The sequence below is a fragment of the Sabethes cyaneus genome, chromosome 3 (genome assembly GCF_943734655.1).
Source record: "Sabethes cyaneus chromosome 3, idSabCyanKW18_F2, whole genome shotgun sequence".
Taxonomy (NCBI): Eukaryota; Metazoa; Arthropoda; class Insecta; order Diptera; family Culicidae; genus Sabethes; species Sabethes cyaneus.
The window spans coordinates 62,445,030-62,466,939 of NC_071355.1; the positions used below are offsets into that span (position 1 = coordinate 62,445,030).

The 21,910-nt window shown below is 39.1% G+C and overlaps 1 protein-coding gene across 3 annotated transcripts in view; it reads right to left on the reverse strand.

Annotated features, from left to right (window-relative positions):
- The window catches only part of LOC128741366 (uncharacterized), a 106,686-nt gene that overhangs the window by 60,824 nt on the left and 23,952 nt on the right, over positions 1-21,910 (reverse strand). The window contains exon 1 of one of the 3 annotated variants that reach the window (XM_053837143.1): positions 14,800-14,823. The exons of the other annotated variants lie outside the window; for them this stretch is intronic. The gene's annotated coding sequence lies outside the window, so the exon portion shown is untranslated. Of the gene's footprint in view, positions 1-14,799; positions 14,824-21,910 lie in introns of those variants that run through there. 3 annotated transcript variants of the gene reach the window in all.

A 21,910-nucleotide genomic window follows, 5' to 3' on the forward strand; every position in this document is an offset into this window, starting at 1 on the left:
TTAGGCCAAAAATATAGACTTAGCGAAGGTGAGAGTCGAACTCACAGCTCCCAATTTCTAGTTGAGCGTGTTGTTTAACCAATTACACCACTAAGCCGTCTATACTCTGTGGTCTTATATCAAGGTTTTGTTATGATGCATGCCTGATTCTATCATTCATTCGCACATTTATCCAGCGCGAATATATTTTTGTTGACTGTATTTGTTGCAACCGCACAGATTGATAGACATATAGCTATTCGGTCTGTGCTTAGCAACAATCAGTCGGTAACCGTCCGTGCCAGCGGTTACATGTAGTTGTACGCGTAGAAAAGTAAAGCCGACTGCTATACGCCGTTAGAAAAAAGAAAAAAAGAAAATACGTAGTGGATCCTCACATGCAGGATGCAGGAAGCTGCGTTTCAATATCCTGTTAACGGCAAACGGTGTGGAGTTCGCCAGGAAGCTTGACCAATGAATCGCAGAACAGCAGGTAGAAGGAGATGATATAAATGGGCTGTGGAGGAACATCCATGGTGCCATCGAAACAGCTGCGAGAGAGGTGGTAGGCACGACGCGTGGAAGACAGCGTAACAGCTGGTTTGATGCCGAATGCCAGAGAGTGACAGATGAAAAGAACCAGCCCAGGAGTCGCTTGCTCACTGTGGCAACGCGTCAAAACAGAGATACTAGAGCTGCGGAAAAAAGAATCCATCGTCTAAAGAAACGCAAGTACGAGGAGCACGTGCTCGCCGGCGCAAAGGAGCGATACACCAGCAACGACACACGGAGTTTTTATAAAACGGTGAGATGCAAGAATTTTGCCATGCCTGCACATCACAGGCTATAGTGATAGTGCTGGCAACCTGCTTACCGACAAAACAGCGGTAGCAGCCAGGTGGAAGGAGCACTTCCAGATACTGTTGAATGGAGAGGTAAATGCGGAGATCAACAGGGACAGGATAGGAATTGTAAGCGATGGTCAAGCTGTAAAGCCACCAACACAGGAGGAGGTTAAAAAGGCAATCAGTGAGCTGAAAAACGGTAAGGTTGCTGGGAAGGACGGTATCCCGGCTGAACTTCTAAAAACGGGGAACGAGGGCTCTACCTGTACGAAGCAATCCACCGGATCATTGTCAGGATCTGAGAGGAAGAACAAATGCCGGAGGAGTGGTTGGATGGCCTCATTTGCCCAATTTTCAAAAAGGGACATCGACTGGAGTGTAAAAACTATCGAGGAATTACATTGCTCAATTCGGCCTACAAGGTGCTTTCCCGTATCCTGTTCTGCAGACTGAGACCGTTAGCGGAGTCCTTCGTCGGCGAGTACCAAGCTGGTTTTCGTGAAGGTCGCTCCACGACGGGTCAGATGTTTACCCTGCGTCAATTGCTAGACAAGTTCGGGGAGTACAACTTGCAGACACACCATCTGTTTGTGGACTTTAAAGCGGCGTACGATTCAGTTAAACGAAATGAGCTGTGGTAGATAATACTAGAACATGGTTTTCTGACGAAACTAGTTACGCTGATCCGTGCGACGCTGGACGGATCCAAATCATGCGTTAGAATAGCGGGTGAGACCTCAGCTGCTTTCGTGATACAGTGGTATTCCGATTATATCTACACCTGGTTTAATCTACACCCGAATTTAGGTACCCCCGATTTTGTCTACCATTTAGACCCGGTTTTATCTACCTTTTTTTAAATTGACATTTCGGCATGAAAATTTGGAAGACTTCATGAATTTATGCATAATAGGGAATATTTCACTGTATTTTATAGTTTACTATATGGCATCTGTAGTATGTAATTATACACAGAATGGGTATAATAATGCTGAAGTCAAATACGCAATGTAACTTCCATTTATTTTGTTACGCATATTTTTAACATTTTATAATGATCCTTTGTGATATTTTTCTATACCGTAACGCTAACGGGCACACCCCGTTTCCGTTAGGAACTATGATTGTCACCTTTGTTTCCTTAAAAATTCTAATCTTTTGAACCATTGAATCGATTTTAATAATTTTATTACCAAATAAAAGGAATTTTAATGAGCTTTTCAGATAAACTGACGTTCAAAGTATTTTATGATTGCAAAAACATTTTTTGTAGGATATATAGTATAAAGATATAGCAATCACTCGAAAACTTGGAAATGGAAAGGTTTTATTTTTTCATTATTTCAATGGCAAGCTTACAAGTTTACATACGATATCAAAAAACAGATATCTGACATTTTTAGTTTTTGAGATACTCTTTTTACAATTGTCAAATCTCAAACAGTCAGTACAATCAAAGTGACCAACAGCAAAAACAAACGGCACACAAACCGTTGCTAGAGATACTAACAGACGTTTACCGCAAAAGATCGTTTTACCGGACTACTAAAAACATAAAAAAGTGACACAATTACAACAAATTATTATATTAAATGTACAATATAAATTGGACGCCATTTGTAAATTACATGGACGATCACAAAGTAGATACACACATACACCAGACAACAAAACGTACAGCCTCTTTTCCTTGAAAAAAGGTGGAATAAAATCACCGAAACGTCGGATATAGAAGCAAAACATCGTTTTAGCTGCTAAATACAGACTACATCGCCGAAAAACAGAACCTGAAAATTAAGGAATAAAGATGCGAAAATGCAATGGACAATGGAGAAGAAAAGAGAACCATAAGTAGCAAATAAAAATACGGATCTCAAATTTACTGCAAAGGAATAATTACATAAAATTTGAATAAAATCGGAGCAATTTTGAATTTCGATATGTCTTTTTTCATAATATTGCTGAGTTGACATGCATTATGGCTAATGGTTGATATGAATTAAATTAGCCCTAAGCGCAAAATTACACTAAAATGATACACAATTGAAGAAAATGGTCAGCATTAACAATATTTTTCGTTCATTTAAATTATTTTGGAGCAATTTATTTTTCCCCAAATTTGTCTACTTTCCAAATATATCTACCAAAAATTTTCGGACGGGTAGATATAATCGGTAAACCACTGTATTGGATGGACTGAAGCAAGGGGATATCCCCTTGCATATGCACTCTCTAACCTGCTATTCAACATTGCCTTGGAAGGTGTATTACGAAGGACAAACGTGGAAAGGAATGGAACTATCATCACGAAATCTCACATGCTTCTTGGTTTTGCGGATGATGTCGATATCATCGGAATCAACCGTAGAGCAGTGGAAGAGGCCTTTAGGCCTTTTAAAGGGGAAGCGACGAGATTGGGACTTACCATTGACACCACCAAAAACGAAGTACATAGTTGCTGGTAGAGAACGTGGGAGCCCAAGTGACAACGATGTAAGCCGCGAAGTAAAACGACAAGTTGTAGCCGCGAATCAGGCTTTCTACGGATTACGTAGCCAGCTGAAGTCCCGTAGTTTGCAAATTCGCACAAAACTGGCGCTCTACAGAATACTAATCCTCCCGGTTGTCCTTTACGGACACGAATCATGGACGCTAAAGGAAACTGATCGGCGAGTGCTTGGGGTTTTTGAGCGTAAAATTCTGTGATCTGTACTTGGTGGCAAAATGGAAAATGGAGTGTGGCGCAGACGCATGAATCACGAGCTGTACCAAGTATACAAATATGCTGATATAGTGAAGGTAGTGCAATGTGGCAGGCTGCGGTGGGCTGGACACGTGGCCAGAATGCCCGATGAAAGAGTAGCCAAAACTATTTTCAGCAGAGAACCAGGTAGAGGCTGTAGACTCCAAGGCAGACTCCACACCCGGTGGGTGTGTAAATTTTGTAGAATAAACAATGCCTCTTCAAAAGGTTTTTTAATACGGTTTTTTATTTGTGAAAATTTATTATATCTATAGAAACTGGTGACCTAAATTCAAAATAATGATGAACATAACATATTTATTCATAACTTAGAATGGAACACAGATAATATTAGCTAACTATTTAGCCTAAACAGGATTTCAAAGTTCGCGATCAAAAATACGCGGAAATAACGCTTATAAAAAATGTCCTGCATAAACCAACCCAAACAAGAAATCGCATCAACTTGCTATCTTGAAGATATATAAACTAATCATTTACAATGTATTGAAAGGTTATTATGCGTTGGATAAGTTTAGATTACGAAAATAATATTTTTCGAACCTTTGTACTTTTCGAGTTTCACGGGGGTGAGATTGTGCCAAGATCGATCATCATGATCCAATTTGTGGATTTCACATACACAACAAAAATACATCAGTATACACTAGTATACTCACATTCTTTACTATTGAGCACAATATTTTGACAGATTAGATTGCATCATCCATTTTGCAGCAAACAGCATCATAAGTCTGCTAAATAATTTAAACTAATTTTTACTTTTTCTCTGGAAATTTCAGATACTTTGAATAAACACTCTAATATAAGACGAATATATTATACCGTGTATAAACTGCCAGTTTTAAGGAGGGGGGAGGAAGGTGGGATAGACCACATGTTCTGCGGCCGCGGGTTCTCGAACGAAGTAATGGTTACTTTTGTTAAATGATCAAAAAGGTATGCCCCCTTAGGATACACCCCTTCATATATCTCCCCCTTGTTAACCCTAGAAACGCTACTGGCTATATAAAGGCTGTCCATTGACTACGAACTCATTTTTAGTTATTTCAGACCGCCTCGGGTTATTTTCGTTCATACTTTTTGTATGATGCGTCGTTTTTGGTCGACCCCTGATAGTCCACTCAGTTCATGTACGGCGCCATATGAACTACTTTATACTGATATTTATGTATATTGTTTACAAACATGCTAATGTTCACTGTTCAAGTTTTTAGCCTAACTTTATGTTTTTGGCACAACGTCACTCCCTAGAAGTGGTGAGATTGTGCCAAAGTTCATGCACTTCCAGTAAAATTAGGTTTCATTGTAACTAAACCATCTCTACGGTAGTTGTTAATTGAACAATTTAGTATATATTGACAGGTTTGAAATCAACTTAGTTCCTAAAGTGTATACTGAGCTAAAGAACAAAAATATATGCTTTTTTGGCACAATCTCGCCCCGGATGATGGTATGCTTATTGCAAAAGTGTCATGAAATTCAAATTTTATTCATATTCTTCTTTTTTATGGAATGGATATGGCAATTCGTATTAAAGTTGAGCCGGCGAAAGGGCCATGGCCAGTGTATATTGGTTTAGCTGAGGAGAGAGCTATGGCGAAAGTATATTAAGATTGAGTCGAGCCAATGTTTTGAAACCGTTAAAATATTGGAGTAGTAGAATATCATGACCATTGACTTCAGGAAGGTAAGGTTGGTAGACGTACAACATCAACGACAAGATCTGGTAGATACTGGGACCACAGACTAACAGATGTAACACTTCGAACAAATTTGCTAACAAAACATCGTTTCAATGACACCCCTAAAACTTGGAAGAAACACTAGCATCACCTGGTGCAGTCTTCGCGCTACACCAGACTAGGTTGCCATAAATTTAGCAATGCTAAATGCTTATAAATTTACTTATATATTATCTGACAACAGATCCAGCGCAAGTGCGCGGCGTCCTCGCGCAACGACTGTTGTTTGAGTCTTGGCTTGAGTGAACATTTAGAATGATCGTTTTTTAGCGAAGGAATGAGGCTTCAGTGTTACGTCTGTTAGTCTGTGCTGGGACTATTATGTGTGTCCTAACAAAGATTTAAGACAAGTAGTATTTTCTATATTAGCACGTCACTTTACAAAACGGATAACGATTTTCTTTACAGGCTATGTATGAGAGTTAACAAATTTCAAGATAACAAGCAAGAATAACTTGACGACTGCAACAGCAATGTGATATATATTGAATTGTTCATTTTATGCATGGGAGGATGTGGCATCCAGGTATTTATACGATATTAGAGGATTTATCTGAAATGTGTAATGTGTGTTTGGGTAGTTGCCGGTAGCGTGTAACCGGCTTAGAGAAAAAGCATCGGATTCGATAAATGGGATGAGAGTGAGTCAGTCGGGAGATGAGGAACAAGCAGGACATCACAGACGCCAAATCGTGACGAACGGTAAAATATGGTGGGAAAGCCACGGGCCTGGAAACTGTACACTCAGATGCTGACGAAGCCTCATTGTCTCATCAAGGAGATGCTTCCGGGCGCAACTGTTCTTTACCGCCCAGCACAAGTTTAATGTTCCGGAGGAAGTAAGGAAGCAGAAATTTTCTAAATTTCTCAAGAAATACATGATTTGGCAAGAGAAGGCTCATCGAAAAATTCTGAGCTATTATGAAGCAGGCACTACGGAAGCATCCCAAGGATGTCTAATCTGTGAAAGACATAACGAAAAAGTGGGTTTCCGTACAGAAGAAGCTGCAGCCCGTTGTTGTATCAGTACCTTATGAGTGGAGTTCAGCGTAAGGTGCGAGCATGCGGTTATGGCACTGAAATTGAATGAAATAAATAAATGTCAAAAACTTACTAATGGGTTATATTTCATTGTCTGAAAGTTTAAAAAGGATCGGTCAACTAGGCAATTTTCTACAGCGTTTTTTCCGTGATGCAATTTGATGTGGTACACCCTTTAAAGTCTTCAAATATATTGATTATGACATGAGAATATTCATTGGGATGAAGAGTAATATGCAAAGCACAATAAAAATTAATTCTATCGTAATCTATCATTTATATGACCTTTGCACTTTATCTTATCTTAATATAGTTCAATTGCTTCCTTAGTCAATCAGACTTCATAGTTTGCCGTGGGGTGAACAAAACCTATGAAGCCGAACCAAATCAAACTTCTAACGTTTCTATACAGCTCAAGAAAACTTCCTGTTACGAAATGACAGCCGGGCACTTATCTAACCTAATCACTGTCACGCAAGGGATATCAAATATTCATGAACAGTTGGGTAAAAGAACAAACAAGAAACAACTCTGTGAAGCCGTATGTCAATCCAGCAGAGGATATGTGTTCATTGCAGCGAAAACTTACCATTTGGGCAGCAGTCCATCCGGAAATGCTGCTTTTTCGAATTTCCGTAAACAAGCTGCATCAATCACACATATGATCCGGACCATATAATCCGGATTACAGAAGTGACATTATGCTTCATTCAACCAGGTTGTCAGGGAGGAAAAAGATAGATAGAAAAAAAAACAAACAGAATCCCTATGTGATCAATTCACTACAGTACAGCAGCAGCAGGCCAATCGGCTTTCCGGCTAAACCAAACAGCAATTTTCACTGCTCAGCGACTTTTCATCGATAACCTGAAGCGGTGGCGTCGGTTACGGCAGAAAATAGGGTTTGTGCATCTCCCGACTGATTGAGGATTTCAAACGGCTACGACTTTAATATAGAAATTGAGCCAATGTGAACCTATAAATTGTAAATGTTGCTAGACAACAACTTTTGAAGTGTGAAAATTTACTAGAATAATAACTTTTTCTAATCCGGGATTTGTTTTAGGAAGAACGTAACTATTATATTTTAAAAACAGTTATTACCAAAATAATTGAAACTTTAACGGAGCTGATATAAAACAAGCTTTGCAACGCCTTTGTTCCTAATAGGCTCCTGCCAGAGCCGAAGAATATTACATGTTTTTTTTTCACATGAGCGATCACATGTTTAAACTCGGAATGTTGATATGAGCGATCTGTAATTTATCTGCCATGTACCTGCTGATGCTTTATTTGTATCATCCCAGCTTTTACACATTCGTCGGATCAACCAATGAAGCATGAAACCAGCAGGTGCACAAAAAGTGCTTTCGACGTCATGCAAAAATCATCGAAATGGTGTATTTTTGGCGACAGTAAGTTTGCTATTTTATTGAGTTTTTATTATATTCCGCTGCTCAAGAGACATAAAAAGACGATAAACATAGAGTTGTATCAATTTTTTTTTGTACATTTCTTAAAGAACGGGCATCAAAAGATAAGCTTTTCCTGGTATATCGCATATATAGTAATCCGCTCTAACATTCTTCTTATCACCATGCCAAACCCGTTTCATCGTTTCGATTCGATGAGTTCCCATAATTTTATATCTTGCGCCTCGACAGCGTATATTCTATACTTGTATGTTACGTCAAAAAGCATTATATTCAAGTAGGATACCATTCCGTGGTAATTCACGTGTAAAAAAAGTTAACCGAAACTCTGTTCCTAGAACTAAATAGAAAGGACTAATATATACCTTTTCCTTTTTACTCGACAGAGGTTGAACAACAGGAAAGAAAAAGTTGATTATCTACAAAATAAGTAAGTATTTTTTATTAAAGTATGGTTCCTTCATTTGTAACAGATAGAAAATCTTATTGGGGAAAATCTCAGCATCACTATTGGCCATTTTTATAACAAAACAATTCTTATAACAAAGAATTAGTCAAAACACGAAATCGGCAGACTGATATAACTTCTAGATTATTCAACACCATTCTTCTCCTTCCATATTATAGACCGACAAAAATGCATTGCAATGAGTTTCCAATAACACGTAACTGATTCATCAGAACAATCCTCTAAGGATTGGTTTGGTTCAACACGCGCGCGCTCTCTTTCAATACGAACAAGATTAGAAATTGTTCATATAAAATTCATCACGTGTAATCAAAAACAATCCTTATATATAAACCATCCATATCAGTCTGCGGCGGTGGGTGTATTGAACAGCCCATTGTATTATTGCTTCCACTTGTTCTTTGCAATCCAACATCCAACAGTGGGTTGTTGCTCGTTGTCAGCATGCATTAAGCTTCCTCAGTCTCGTATCGACAAGAGGATCATCCTTCACGTCATAAACTAATAACAATAACAAACAATCAGATTCGAAGCGGATGATGCTGATGATGATGATGATGATGATGATGATGATAGACATAATAAATTCAAGATAGGCAGTCAAACCAGCACCAGCAGTAGCACGCAACTATTAGGTCAGGATATCCCGACGTAGCTACTTTCAGTACGTTGGCTCTGCTAGGGTAAAAGATCAAAAGTTGTTGCTTACCCGGTTTTTGTTTCCTTTTTCAATTGTCACAAACATTTCTGAGTTATTTCAACACACAACAGATATCACAAACTGCTAACAAAAATATTTGTTAACTCGTCCCAAAATGGAACCAACTACCGTTGCTCTACGTAATCGGAGGATAGAGATGGAAATCACATGTTAGCTGCCACTGTGCGGAGTGTATCGATATGTGCGGAAAAATGAATGGATAAAACAACAGAATGATTCTATTTATAGTCTATTGATGCAAGGCGATAAATGAAAATGACGCGACGATTTTCCCACTTATCGGACAAAGTCGGTAGTCGATGTGAAATGTACAATTGCTGTACATAAGGTATCGTAAACGGTCCTGTGAATGGTGTCAATCGAACGGACTGTAGTAAGATCAATCCTATTGAATGACTATCTATTTATTTATTTAACCGGCACATGCCTTGAGGCTGTACTAGCTGGTAGCTGACTGTATTACATTTACGGTAACTTATAAGGCTTACTCCCGATCGTAAAGCCCGTAGTATGTGCTTCGTTGAATAGCAGAGGATTTGCACAAAACTGTACCCTTGTGATGAATCTTTGCTGGTATTTATTATAATGTTCTAACTCAAGTAAATCTTCATGCTTTTCAACAGTAGCTGCATTATCTGTTTAGTTTGTAATAAAACTTGAAATCAGCTATTACTTATATATTTATTTTTAAGTTTTAAAGTAATTCGCGATAAAAAATGTATCTCTATACAAATTCTTCATTGTCTAATGTTTGTCCTTTGTTATACCGATACCAAAATCGAATATCTCGTAGATTTGGTTGAACTGAACTAGACTGTTTTTCCACGACTCTAATTCTTGCAATACCTTGAAATGGCCAGCAGACTATCGAGCACGAGTCGAGTATTCAGCGTACTAAGGCGCAATAGAGCGAAGGAAGACAGTAAGGATCCCTGAACTCATAAACAATTTTTTAAATAGATAAAATCCGAATTATCTATTTGCCCTCGAAACGTAAGCGGAAGACGTAAGTATAAGGTTGAGACCTACGCCTAGGTCACAAATGTAGTTAACTCGTTGCAGTGCATAAGCGAAAATGGAGTAATTAACGATAATCGGGCTCTAATTGCGGTGTAACGTGATTACAATTACGTGCATTTGAAGATACTGATTCTCAACAAAATTTTCTTGCATCACACTTCAAATAAATTCATTATTTGTTATAGCTTCAGGTAGTCAAGTATGATGTAATAAATAACGTAAAACCAGCGGCATCCGGGTGGTATAGAGAGCTATAGTGCAAACAGTAACGAGCCTAAATTGCTTCCTTAAGTATTCCCATCCGATTCCATAATACTATATTTCGTGGTCGACTCGGTCGAATGAGGCTTAACAGCCTGTATATATCGCGTCTACTTGCACACGGATCTTTTTTTGAGGATAAAACCGTGCGGCTCGAGGGATATATATTGTAAACTATTGCCAATAACTACATTATGTACGATAATTTTCAAAACTTTTGTGCAGGCACAACGCACATGGTGACGCGGTACTGCGGTAATTTTCCACGCTTCCCTGATCTCCCTTTTTGTGCAAAATGATGAAGGAGAAAAATGATGGATTTTCCACACTGTAGAAAATACATTCCGTTATTACGGCAAAGAATCAAACAACATTGCTAGCTGTGGTACGTTTCTTCTGAACACATGAAGAGATTCCATTTGCTCCAGCAGGAAGCAAATAAAATTATTCATATCATTTTGATTACGATTTCAACGAGTTGATTAGTTACATGCAAAGAATTCGAATATCAGGTGGTGTATCTTCGATAGAAGAGGCTGCTTGTGCTTCCGATGCAGTAAAAGTGTTGAAGAAATTTTTGATGTGAGTAAGTAGCAAAGAGTTTACAATTCACCTGCTGTGTTTGCGCTGCAGGTAATCTAAAAACATGGCTACAGACAGCCCTACCTCGTTTTTCTTAGAATTCATGAACGACCAGAACTGTTTGAACTGCTTGAAGATCTGAGACACTTCAAAACCGTGAGTGAGCATTACCCCACGCTGGTTTCTGAAATGATTTGCGAGCGGGTACACAACCGGAGATTGGATGTGTCATATTTTGACTAAATTGTAACTGACAGCATCATTAACGGTCGCAAATAGTTCAACGCAAAGCCAATCGACACCGCTCTTAGAAAGTCCAAGTCTGTTGCGCTCAAATTTTCTTCAAACTCAATAGAAGCTGGTTTTTTTCCTGTGTGGACTTATCACTGCGACCAGTATAGTTGATCTATTGTGATATCGCCCGGGTGTTTGCTGTATGACCTGCACTGCATTTCTTTTTGCTATATTCGCTATTGAATGAGCGGTATGATGATTATTAAGTTTTATGCGTGCTTGTGTGTATTGGGGTTTACCCTTCCTTCAAAGCTTGATCTACTTTATCCACTTTATTCCTCACTGCCAGTACTATCCCATATAGTCGTCCCTGGCGAGGACTCATTCGTTCCTCTGACCAGTACACTTAGCTATAGGAGGGACTTTTGTAGTTTCAAGAGGTTTCAGTGGGTAAATTCAGCATCATGAAGGAAGGGTGAATGAGGGGGCCCGGAGAATAACCCATGCTAAAGTCACTTGACATCGAATGGCTTGATTCTACTAAGATTCGAACCCACGACCATTCGCTTATCAAAGCAGACTTGGTAACCTTGCGGCTGCGGAGCCCCCCATAGAAGCTGATTAATCAACTGTAACTTTCAGGGCAGGATGGTCAGTGTCGACCACAGGTTTTACTGTTTCCTACACTAAGCAAATTGGCGTTGCACAATCGTTAGGCAAAACTAAATCGGTAAAGCGTGAGTTTCTGTGGGCTGCCGTAGCAATTTGCCCGAGGTGTTGGAATTTACTGGCATTAAAAAAACAATGCAAGCCTCCAAAAGCATGCGATCGTAAGCCATCAACCATTGCAATGGTGGTCATCTTATGAAAAATTCTAGGCAAATCCAGGTTTGAATCACGTTTTAGTGAGGACTATGATGTCAAAGTTCGATGTTAGTAGCGTAATTCACGCACGTTTTGATAATAAACCAGCAAACGTCCTTTCAACTTGGTTGCGCTGAAAGATATGGACACTTCAGACAATAAACCGTCTTCAGTAACCAAATTTCCATTAATTTCCAGATTGTGCAAAAGTCGGCTTTACGAACAAGTCATGATCAATATAATAGATTTACTTCATTTTGAAATAGTAATTATACTACAAAAGTTCAAATTAATGGACAAAGTAGTCAAATCCCATTCTAAAAAAAATAGTAATTATATTTTGCTGAACGTACGTTGATGTATAGCGGATCGATAATGGGAATGACAAGCTTCAGGTAACTATAACTTTAGTTAATTAGGCATTAATTAATTATTTATTATGGTAATCTCCCAAATTTTTTTTCCGAATTTCCATTTCTAGGCGAAAAAAACTGCACTTCAAATTTTAGACAAAATTGTTCATCTGCCTTGAACAAAACTTGCAAGACGTTTTCCGATAAACTTCACCCCATTGGCGAAATTTGACTTTCAACTTTGACCTTTGTTTTTTTTTATTTTTGATTACTTTTGACTCTTAGCTTTTAATTTTGATTTTTGGGTTTTAATTTTAGTTTCTGATTTTTAATTGAAAATAAAGTTTAAGTTAAAGTTAATTAAAATTACGTTTATTTGCTTTCCTAGACAAATTAAACTTAAATTCAGCAACTCGGTTGAATAATTTTGGAAATCCAACTAGATTCGTTCGTCTGGCTGGAATTTGCAAAAATCCACGGCATCGCGAAATTCTTCGTTGGACCTGGCCTATGTTGCAAACCGAGCGAGATGCCAACGATGCTTGCTCTCACGTGATAGGGTATAAAAAGCATCGCATTCAACGCTCACGGCACTTACGCAAGCGTTAGATAAACAGTTGACAGCTGTTATTGTATGCAGACAGTCTGCTACCTACACACTCACGAAAGAACAGCCTAATATCGTCTTTCTATACAGCATACTCGCGAGTCAAATAACTTGCGAGAAATCAGCTGCCCGTGAGGGCTTGTGGCGCGTTACTTTTTCTTTTTTTCGTCATCTTCGCTCTCGATTCTTGATTCTATTCACGGGTAATCGGTATCAGCAGCTCTGGTTGCACTGTCGAATGAGAGCGATGACCGTAGCTGTTAGCTAAATACACATTCGCAAAAACTCGTCGCATTGCATAAATAAATAAGAGCGACAGTCCGAAAAGGATGTTTATGTCAGCATGTTGGTTAGATTAAGTACGCGTGTGTGAGAAAATTAGACCACCCGAGTGTGGGCTGTCTGTAGTTGAATACACTCAAATCGCTTTTTACGCGAAGGATACGTCCCGCGTAAAAAAACCGCGTAAATTCCGAAAACCGCGTAAAAACCGGGTAAATTCCAAAAACCGCGTAAATTCCGAAAAGCGCGTAAAAAAACCACGTAAATTCCGAAAACCGCGTAAAAAAACAAAAATTTCGCGTAAAAAAAACTTTGTGGATTTCAACTCTACGCGAAAAAATAGTCGTTTTGAGCACATCTGCGTAAATTCCGAAGACCGCGTGCATTCCAAAAACCGCGTAAATTCCGAAAACCGCGTAAAAAACCGCGTAAATTCCGAAAACCGCGTAAATTCTAAAAACCGCGTAAATTCCGAAAACCGCATAAATTCCGAAAACCGCGTAAATTCCGAAAACCCGTAAATTCCGAAAACCGCGTAAAAATAGTCGCATAAAAAACCGCGTAAAAAGCGATTTCAGTGTACTGATGAGTAAAGCTGGATATTTCGTTCTGGCAGGAAGCACGGCAGACACGAAAACTGCACGGGCAACGTTGAAGCGGACAGCTAGAGTGTGCAGATTCACGTGTTGGCAGCGACTTGCGTAGGAGGGCAATCGGAAAAGGTCTCTCCATGGAAGGCTTCGAATGGCAAAGCATTGAATGGCTTCAATTCTATCAACTCCCATATAATTCCAAACTTGACAGCGATATTCGAGGATTGAACACACCAATGAGCAGCGTAAGGACTTTAGACAGTAGATGTTGCTGATAGCCTTGCCGGTTCGGAGCATAAAACCGAGATTTCTAGTGGCCTTACTGACTACGTAAGATATATCCTGGTGGAATGATAATTTACTATCCAGCAACACGCCTAACTCTTTGATAAAGTCTGTCCTTCCAACCGTTCCAAAAGCAGGTATTGAAATGTGATGTGATTCTTTCTTTGTTGAAAAAGTAACGATGGCACACTTGCTTGGATTAACCTTCATACGGTTTGTGCTACATCAATCTGCAAACACAAACGGCAAAGGAGTAACGTGGACCTCTCATTTTGGAATTCGCATCGTTGAAGTATACAAGGAAAAAAAACCATGGTCCGAGATGACTATCTCGAGGTATCCCAGACGGAACGGCAAATTTTCACGGAACACGGAAGTTTTTGGCCTAATCGGCCAAAAGGTTTGCAATAAGTAAATAACTACATAAAAATAGATCCATTCTACAAGCACTTGATTTTTCCAAATCAAAACATGCTTTTGGAAGGTTGTCGCCCCTGTTAATGCTTTGCGCGCCAGTGAAATTCATCATAACCTTCTTATCGTTTTTTTTTTTTTTTTTTAATTCTATATTAGAGAGGTTTTCAGCCTGCGGCTGGTTCGCCTCTTCTTCTTATCGTTATATATTAAAAAATAATTTGACTTAATTGTGAGATTGTTTATCTATATGACTATATTTGATTCAATTTCCCGAAAGAAATTCCAATTACCCTTACTTACTTACTTTAGTGTCAACGGTCCGTTACCGATCCTGCGCCGAACGAATTATAGTCCTCCAGTACCGTCGGTCCTGGGCTGCCGTTCTCCAATCCTCACGAACACCAGCTGAACGTGCATCGTCTTCGACAGCACACACCCACCGGGTGCGGGGTCTGCCTCGGAGTCTACGGCCTCTTCCTGGTTCTCTGCTGAAAATAGTTTTGGGTACTCTTTCATCGGGCATTCTGGCCACGTGTCCAGCCCACCGCAGCCTGCCACATTGCACTACCTTCACTATATCAGCATATTTGTATACTTGGTACAGCTCGTGATTCATGCGTCTGCGCCATACTCCATTTTCCATTTTGCCACCAAGTATAGATCGCAGAATTTTACGCTCAAAAACCCCAAGCACTCGCCGATCAGCTTCCTTTAGCGTCCATGATTCGTGTCCGTAACACGTCGTGTTTTGGGCACTCTCCATAGGTCCTCTCAAGCTTGTCGTAAAACTCGTCTTTAGCATCATCGGATTTATCATTTGTCGGTGCGTATAAGTTGATTAGGCTATAGTTGAAGAATTTGCCCTTAATCCTCAACACGCATATACGGTCATCTACGGGCCTCCACCGGATAACTCGTTGCTTTTGTTTTCCCAACACTACGAAACCGACTCCATGTTCAGCTTTCTTACCGCCACTGTAGTAGATGTGGTACTTAAAAGAAGTGCCTGCAATAGGGTCTACTGCACGGAACTCCCTTTCTCCGGAATTTGGCCACCGAACTTCCTGAATAGCAGCGATCTCCACTCCGAGTTGATGCAGCTCTCGAGCAAGCAAGCCAGCCCGTGCCGGTTCATGGAGAGTTCGGACATTCCAAGTACCAAGTTTCCAATCGTTATCCCTTAATCGTTTCCTTGTCCCTTGCCGTGTCCTATACCGATTGTTCCGTCCTGAATTTCTTTGTTCGTTGTTCGTGGTAATTGAGTTTTCGGTATACTACCTCACCGGGGTCGCGATACCTACATCCCGCTGATGGGTCTGCCATCTTAGGTATAGCTTGCGGGATACAGCATTTCATATTCAGCCGCCCGTTACGAGACAGACGCTGTGTGAGCCGCCCCTCACCTGGAGAACAGGCGCTCTAGTTCGCACCTCCTAGCTTAGCTGCTTCAGTAAGTACATGAAGCATTTCCGGGTAAGGCCATCGACCGTCATCATTTGACTTAGATCTGCGTGGAGGCGCCAGGTGGGAGCTTGAGAGAGCCAGAGCTATGTTTGACGCTCCTTCCAGGTAACTCTCTCCATTTCATACCCATTTCATTATCTAACAGGTGGCAACTAAAATTTTGGAATTTTTTCGCGGCCCTATACTCAACAACAAACGAGCTCAGAGATAAATGAGAGTATGTATGTGTTAGCTTTCTCTCTCCTCTTTTTTTTCAATATTTATTGTTTTGTTTATGCTTGCCCAGTTTTGCTTAAAATGGCGCCGAAACTAGAACATGTCTGGAGCGCGTTGTACAATTCTACGAACTGCCACAGAAATCTCAGCAAAAAGTATACGGTACAACGTTTAAAAAGCGAAGATGCTGCGCTTTCGACTGTTTACCATGTCCTAAGATCCCCGACAACTATTCGCAAGCAAGGTAGTGGAAGTCCAGCGAAAATTATGGACGCAGAATGACATCGTTCTCCTTCTCGTTTCTTCAACAACAAGCCCTCTGGTTTGGTTATCAATAGATGTGCACCAGGCGAATGTTTGAAAAAAATTTTGATCCCGTTTCTATGAAAATATCATGCAGATGGACAACACGTATTTTGACCGGATAGAGCATCATCGCATAACATCATTAAACACAATCGTTCCTGAATACCCATTCGATCCCATTTTTACCCAAAAACCACGACCCGACAAATCTGTCTCAGTGCGCCTAATCGAAGATTTCGTCGGGATATTGAGTTCCTTGATGTTCAAAATTAACTGGAGAGACACAAATTGCAGACAGTTGATTGGTAGAATCAAGAGATGCATTCGCAAAGTTGACATGACGACCGTACAACGCTCCTGTTCGGACATCAAACGGAAGCTTCGCCGAACAGCCGATTACGGATCGTTTTCAAATGTACACTATTTTTTCAACAATGGATAATGTATCTTTAAGGTCGCTAAATCAGATCTTCTTAATGTATCTTTGTCTTTTTTTGACAGTTTGAGAAAAAAATTCCAAAATTTTAGTTGCCACCCGTTATATTCTATTATTGGAGTATGCGAGAGCTCCACTTCTCATCACTACTGTCACTTTTGCATCATAATGCATTGTTTACGCCAGTTAGTTGGGTTCCAACACTTATTTACTTTAGGCTATCTTGTAAACAAAAATTACATGTAACTGCTAGATAAATTATTACTTGATTTTTACAAATCAACCATCAGTCTTCCAGTACCTGTACCACCATCAGCATTTGTAGATCGAGCAAAACAATCCTCACAATTGTGCAAGGAATTCACACTTTGACCTTTACTCCTACTAATGATTAACACTTAGTAACAATTTGATGAGCTTTAAAGTGCTCAACAGCACTTGCTTTCATATAGAAAGAATTTTGTTTTTCTTAGAATCGAAGAATTCTTTAACCTCTGGCAACATTTTTTGCACAAAATGGGAAGAGCAATACATAAATGGAATGAAACTAATTTGAGAAAAATTTGGAATAATAAAAAGTTCAATAATAGTTAGTAAACAGTCTACCAGGTAAAAAAATTATAAAAATCAGAGAGGAAAAAATAATGACCGTACAAATCGGAATAATTTCAATCGACTTGAGAGTTGATAACTCTTTTCAAACAAAATAGGCATAATTATTTATTCTGAGCCCACAATCAATTTCCTAAAATTTTAATTCGATTGATCAACCCCGCTAATGACGCAACTTCCTTTTTCAAATTTTTAAAAACAAAACTCATTAGCATGCAAATAAATAACTTTAAAATAACGTGATGCAATAACATGCCGATATATTTCTTCTTTTGGTTTTTAGCCGCACACTCGAGTCACGTTATCAGTTTTTATCTTCCCAAGTAAAAAGTGAAGAATGATATAACTCTTATGATTTAAATAACCATCGTTCAACCTATTTGGGATCCTTTACTTTCTACTCACGCATTTGGAATTGTTCACTATTCTGAGTGCAGCTTTCCTGCTTTTGTAAGAACAATTTTTCCAGCTTTGTATAACAAATATTTTATTCTCCGCAAACAGAGAATAGAGGAATTATTTTGCTGCAATTTTTCATTTTCTTATCCCTCGTCCAAATCCGCGCATTACTTTTAACTTGTAGAACTGCAGGCAGGATGAAGGTCAAGCTGACCGATCTGGAATTTGTTGAAGTGCATATTCAACAAGCAACGGGGAATGCACTTGCATACAACTTTATCCGATCTCGGATTTCATCAACATTATACCACCATTCGGACGGGCAACAGTTTTGAAGCAAAACAGGGAAGCTAACTCTATAGGAATGAGAGAACACTCCTAGAATAGTTTTCCGAACGCAATCAACTCAACAACTTGGTATGCGGGTAGGTACCCGGCTGCTAAAAGAATTTGCAACTATACAGATTTGGGAAATAATTTACCTCTAGCAAATTGCAAACAACCACATCTCTAACTAACTAGTGGGGTAGATTAGAGACTGAACAGACTCAAAGCAAATTTCATGTCGCATTCTTTCACGGCCTTTCAGGACCGATAGCAGGAAAGGGCCACTTTCAACCTAAACGAATGAGGATGTGATGAGATTTTTTTCCACTGCTCCTATCTATCTACCCGAGGATAATAAGCAGAGCACAGATTAGAGGAAAACGTATTACCTTTATGTGACAGCATTAGCATCTCAATCTTCGCTGAATAATTTTCATGCTCGGTTCATGGCAGCTGAACACTGTTGTTAGCGACACACGCAAAAAGGAAAATCTTGGCTGACTAATAGACTTAGCTGGCAACGTTTCAGTGCATGCGAAATTGTTACCTACCGTAAGGGCTCCGTTGGAAAACGATTCTTCTGCGAAATATCCTCTATATAATGTCGGTGTAATGAGATCAGTAGTCTAAATTAATCCCCAAATTAACGTTAAAGACTTAAATTGAATGTATTTTCTACGTAGTACGTGCATGACTCTGACGTCTTTTTCTTGTGCAAATTGCTTTTAAAAATTCTATCAATTTTCAAACATTTTTGAATCGGGTTTCATAACCACTAGGTAGCAATATTCATTCGTAGAAAAACATCATTGATTTACAATTAGCATGAGTTTCATTCACGGATTTCTCCACAGTCACTGACTTTGTACATTGACTGGTGTGCATGAACGTGTTATAATTAGACAGTACAAATATAGCATGTAATTTTGGGCCAGTCAGCAAACAAATAATACAAAAATAACCGATATCCTAGGTATTGATTGAAAATTTTCATGAGATTGATTTCAAACTCATCGCATTGATAAGGTTATAATAACAACAACAGAAATAAAACCAAATTTCTGGAAGCGATCAGTGAAAACAAAACCACTACCTAGTATTGCCAATAAAATTAAACAAAAATGAAATCCATTCATCTCCCGAGAGTAGCTTGTGCCACTGCGTTTCAAGCTTCATGGAAAACATTTATTCTCGCGTGTCTGCAAAGAGATTATACTTTACAGGCGATGGTAATCTTTTAATGCTTTTTCAATGGCAACCCCCGCTTCCACGAGTGGGCGGCGAGTGTAAGCTGACTGTTGCTTAGAGCCTTTTCAGGTTAGAACGTCCTGGCCGAATGCTAAAGCTGCTGCTGAATGAATGTTATCTAATCGTAATTCAGATTCTCTGGTTTTGGAAGCTGAAAAGCAAGTACCTACCTAGATAGACTTTACGCGCAGTTTCTTTTCATGCCATCATAACGGAAAGAAATAAAACGACGGGTTTATAATGCACATCCCAGTGCCGTTTGCTGTACATAAAGGGATTATGATTTTTCACTATTTTGTTAAATAACAAACACATTTCTATCTGATTGCTGTTTCTTCAGTTCTGAAATAAATCTGAGTTGATTTTATTCAAAAAAGCTTGAATAAAGATATTGAAAGCATATGTGTTGTGGCAGATTGTTGAGTAGATGACTCTTTTCCCTTCCCCAGCAGATTAAAATGTTCGTAGCATCATTAGTTGACAGCTTTTAACAGGACGTAATATAACTGCAGATACAAGGATACAATAATAGGTAATTATAATGGATAAAAAATCGTACATCAAAGTTGGTTATGCATTTTATTTTTTATTTGATTTGTGTATCGATAACATTGCTGTGTATTACGCTTGTTGTAGCTGTCCTTCTCCGTACCGTAGCTTATTGCTTGAACTTTTTCTCGAACACGGCCCATCGTTTTTTGGGTAACCAAATTCCATTTCCGCTTACAGCTTCACCCTTGCACCCGAGGGACCCTGCCAATCGAACGAGGTTAAAATTCTTGTACAGGAATTTGTCCGAAAACAACCTAGTAGTACCTTTCATCATGTAAACGATCGCAATTATCGTATTTCAGCAAATTCTGGATTTTGCACCGCGTTACGAACCGGTCCCTTAAAATTTTCCAAACCAGCCCTTTTCTTTGCATTCTGGACAAAGGATAGCGACATTCTTACCATTTTAGGAGCGTCTCTCGATGATAGCTTCTGGTTTCGTTTAAAAGGAACCATTACTGTCAAATGAATTTTAGAATCAGCTGCCTTTACTTTTCTGCTGCTTCCAGGGTTCTTGTGAATAGCCCGATGCTCTTGAATTCGTTTTAGGACATTATACACATCCTGGATTTAGGATGATTCGACGGTTCGACAAACTTACGAGCAGATAATCCGCAATTTTTATTACAAGTCTGCAAGATCGATTTGCGTCTCGCTGATGTAGGCGACGGGGTCCTAGTGTCATTTAATTTACTTTATCAACGCCGTATTCAGTTTTATTATAGTTAGGTGATGTCTAGTAGGGTACGGGTGGGTATTTCCAGCCCATTAAGCGGTAGCCTGAACAATATTCAGGAACTACGTTGAAACTATATTTATTCGAGACAAGATTTTTATACCAGTTGATAAAATAATATTTACTGAATATCAGCGTGTATTTTGGTCTTAATAAAACGCTACTGAATTTGAGTTATAGTCGCGAGAAATGATGAAGTCGCTGCGACTAAATTGAGCCCATTTTCTATAGTGGTGTCTGTGTTTTTTAAATCCGACAGGCCGAAATAGCTAGCACAGCAATTAAATGCTTTTCAAAAACAGATCAAAAGAGACAAGAAAAGAGAGACCGATAAATAACTCCTCGCTATTGCCTACATTCTGGGCTCATTGAAGATAATTAGTTTTGCAGTGACAACACAGCTTGCTGCTGGCGCTAGTGTATCACTGAATCGGTCATATACACTAGCGCCAGTTGTCACTCAAATACCAGATATGTCAGCACATATATTGGTAGGAGTGTAAGTAACGCACCATACGCTGGAATTAAAAACAAAATGCTGCTAATGGCTAGTGAATGAAAATTGATTTATATTTTCATATCAGAGAGGAATTTTTGTGTTCCTCCGTGATAAAAAGAAGTAAAATTGTTCTGTGATAGCATATTCACAGCTGTTTAGTTTCTAGAATAAGTAAACGTGATCATAATTGTGTGTTTTTCAAACCATCATCGAGAGCGGATACGCGTAAGCGATTGCTGCTAGTTTTTTCAGCCTGGTTACGTGCCAGTGGAAAACCAGTGGTTTTGATGTTTATTGAATAAAATTAAGCAAACTACTTACATTTTTATGAAAATAGTTATAACACATTAAAGCCTATGAGTGCTACATTCGTTTCAGTATTGTTATATAGCGGCAAAGTTTTTATTTGGGAAAGTGTAGCCAAAAAAGGTAATGTATGCCGAAATTAGTAGCGTGCTGGGAATACCCTCCCGTACCCTATATAAAGACAAAGGATAATTTTTGCAGACTTGAATGGATATATGTAGAAAGTTATAAATTAACCGTTTAACGGGTAAGGCTTCAGAGCCACATACGAATTTCGTTTTGAATTGACAATATGAAAAATCTGTTCGAAACCG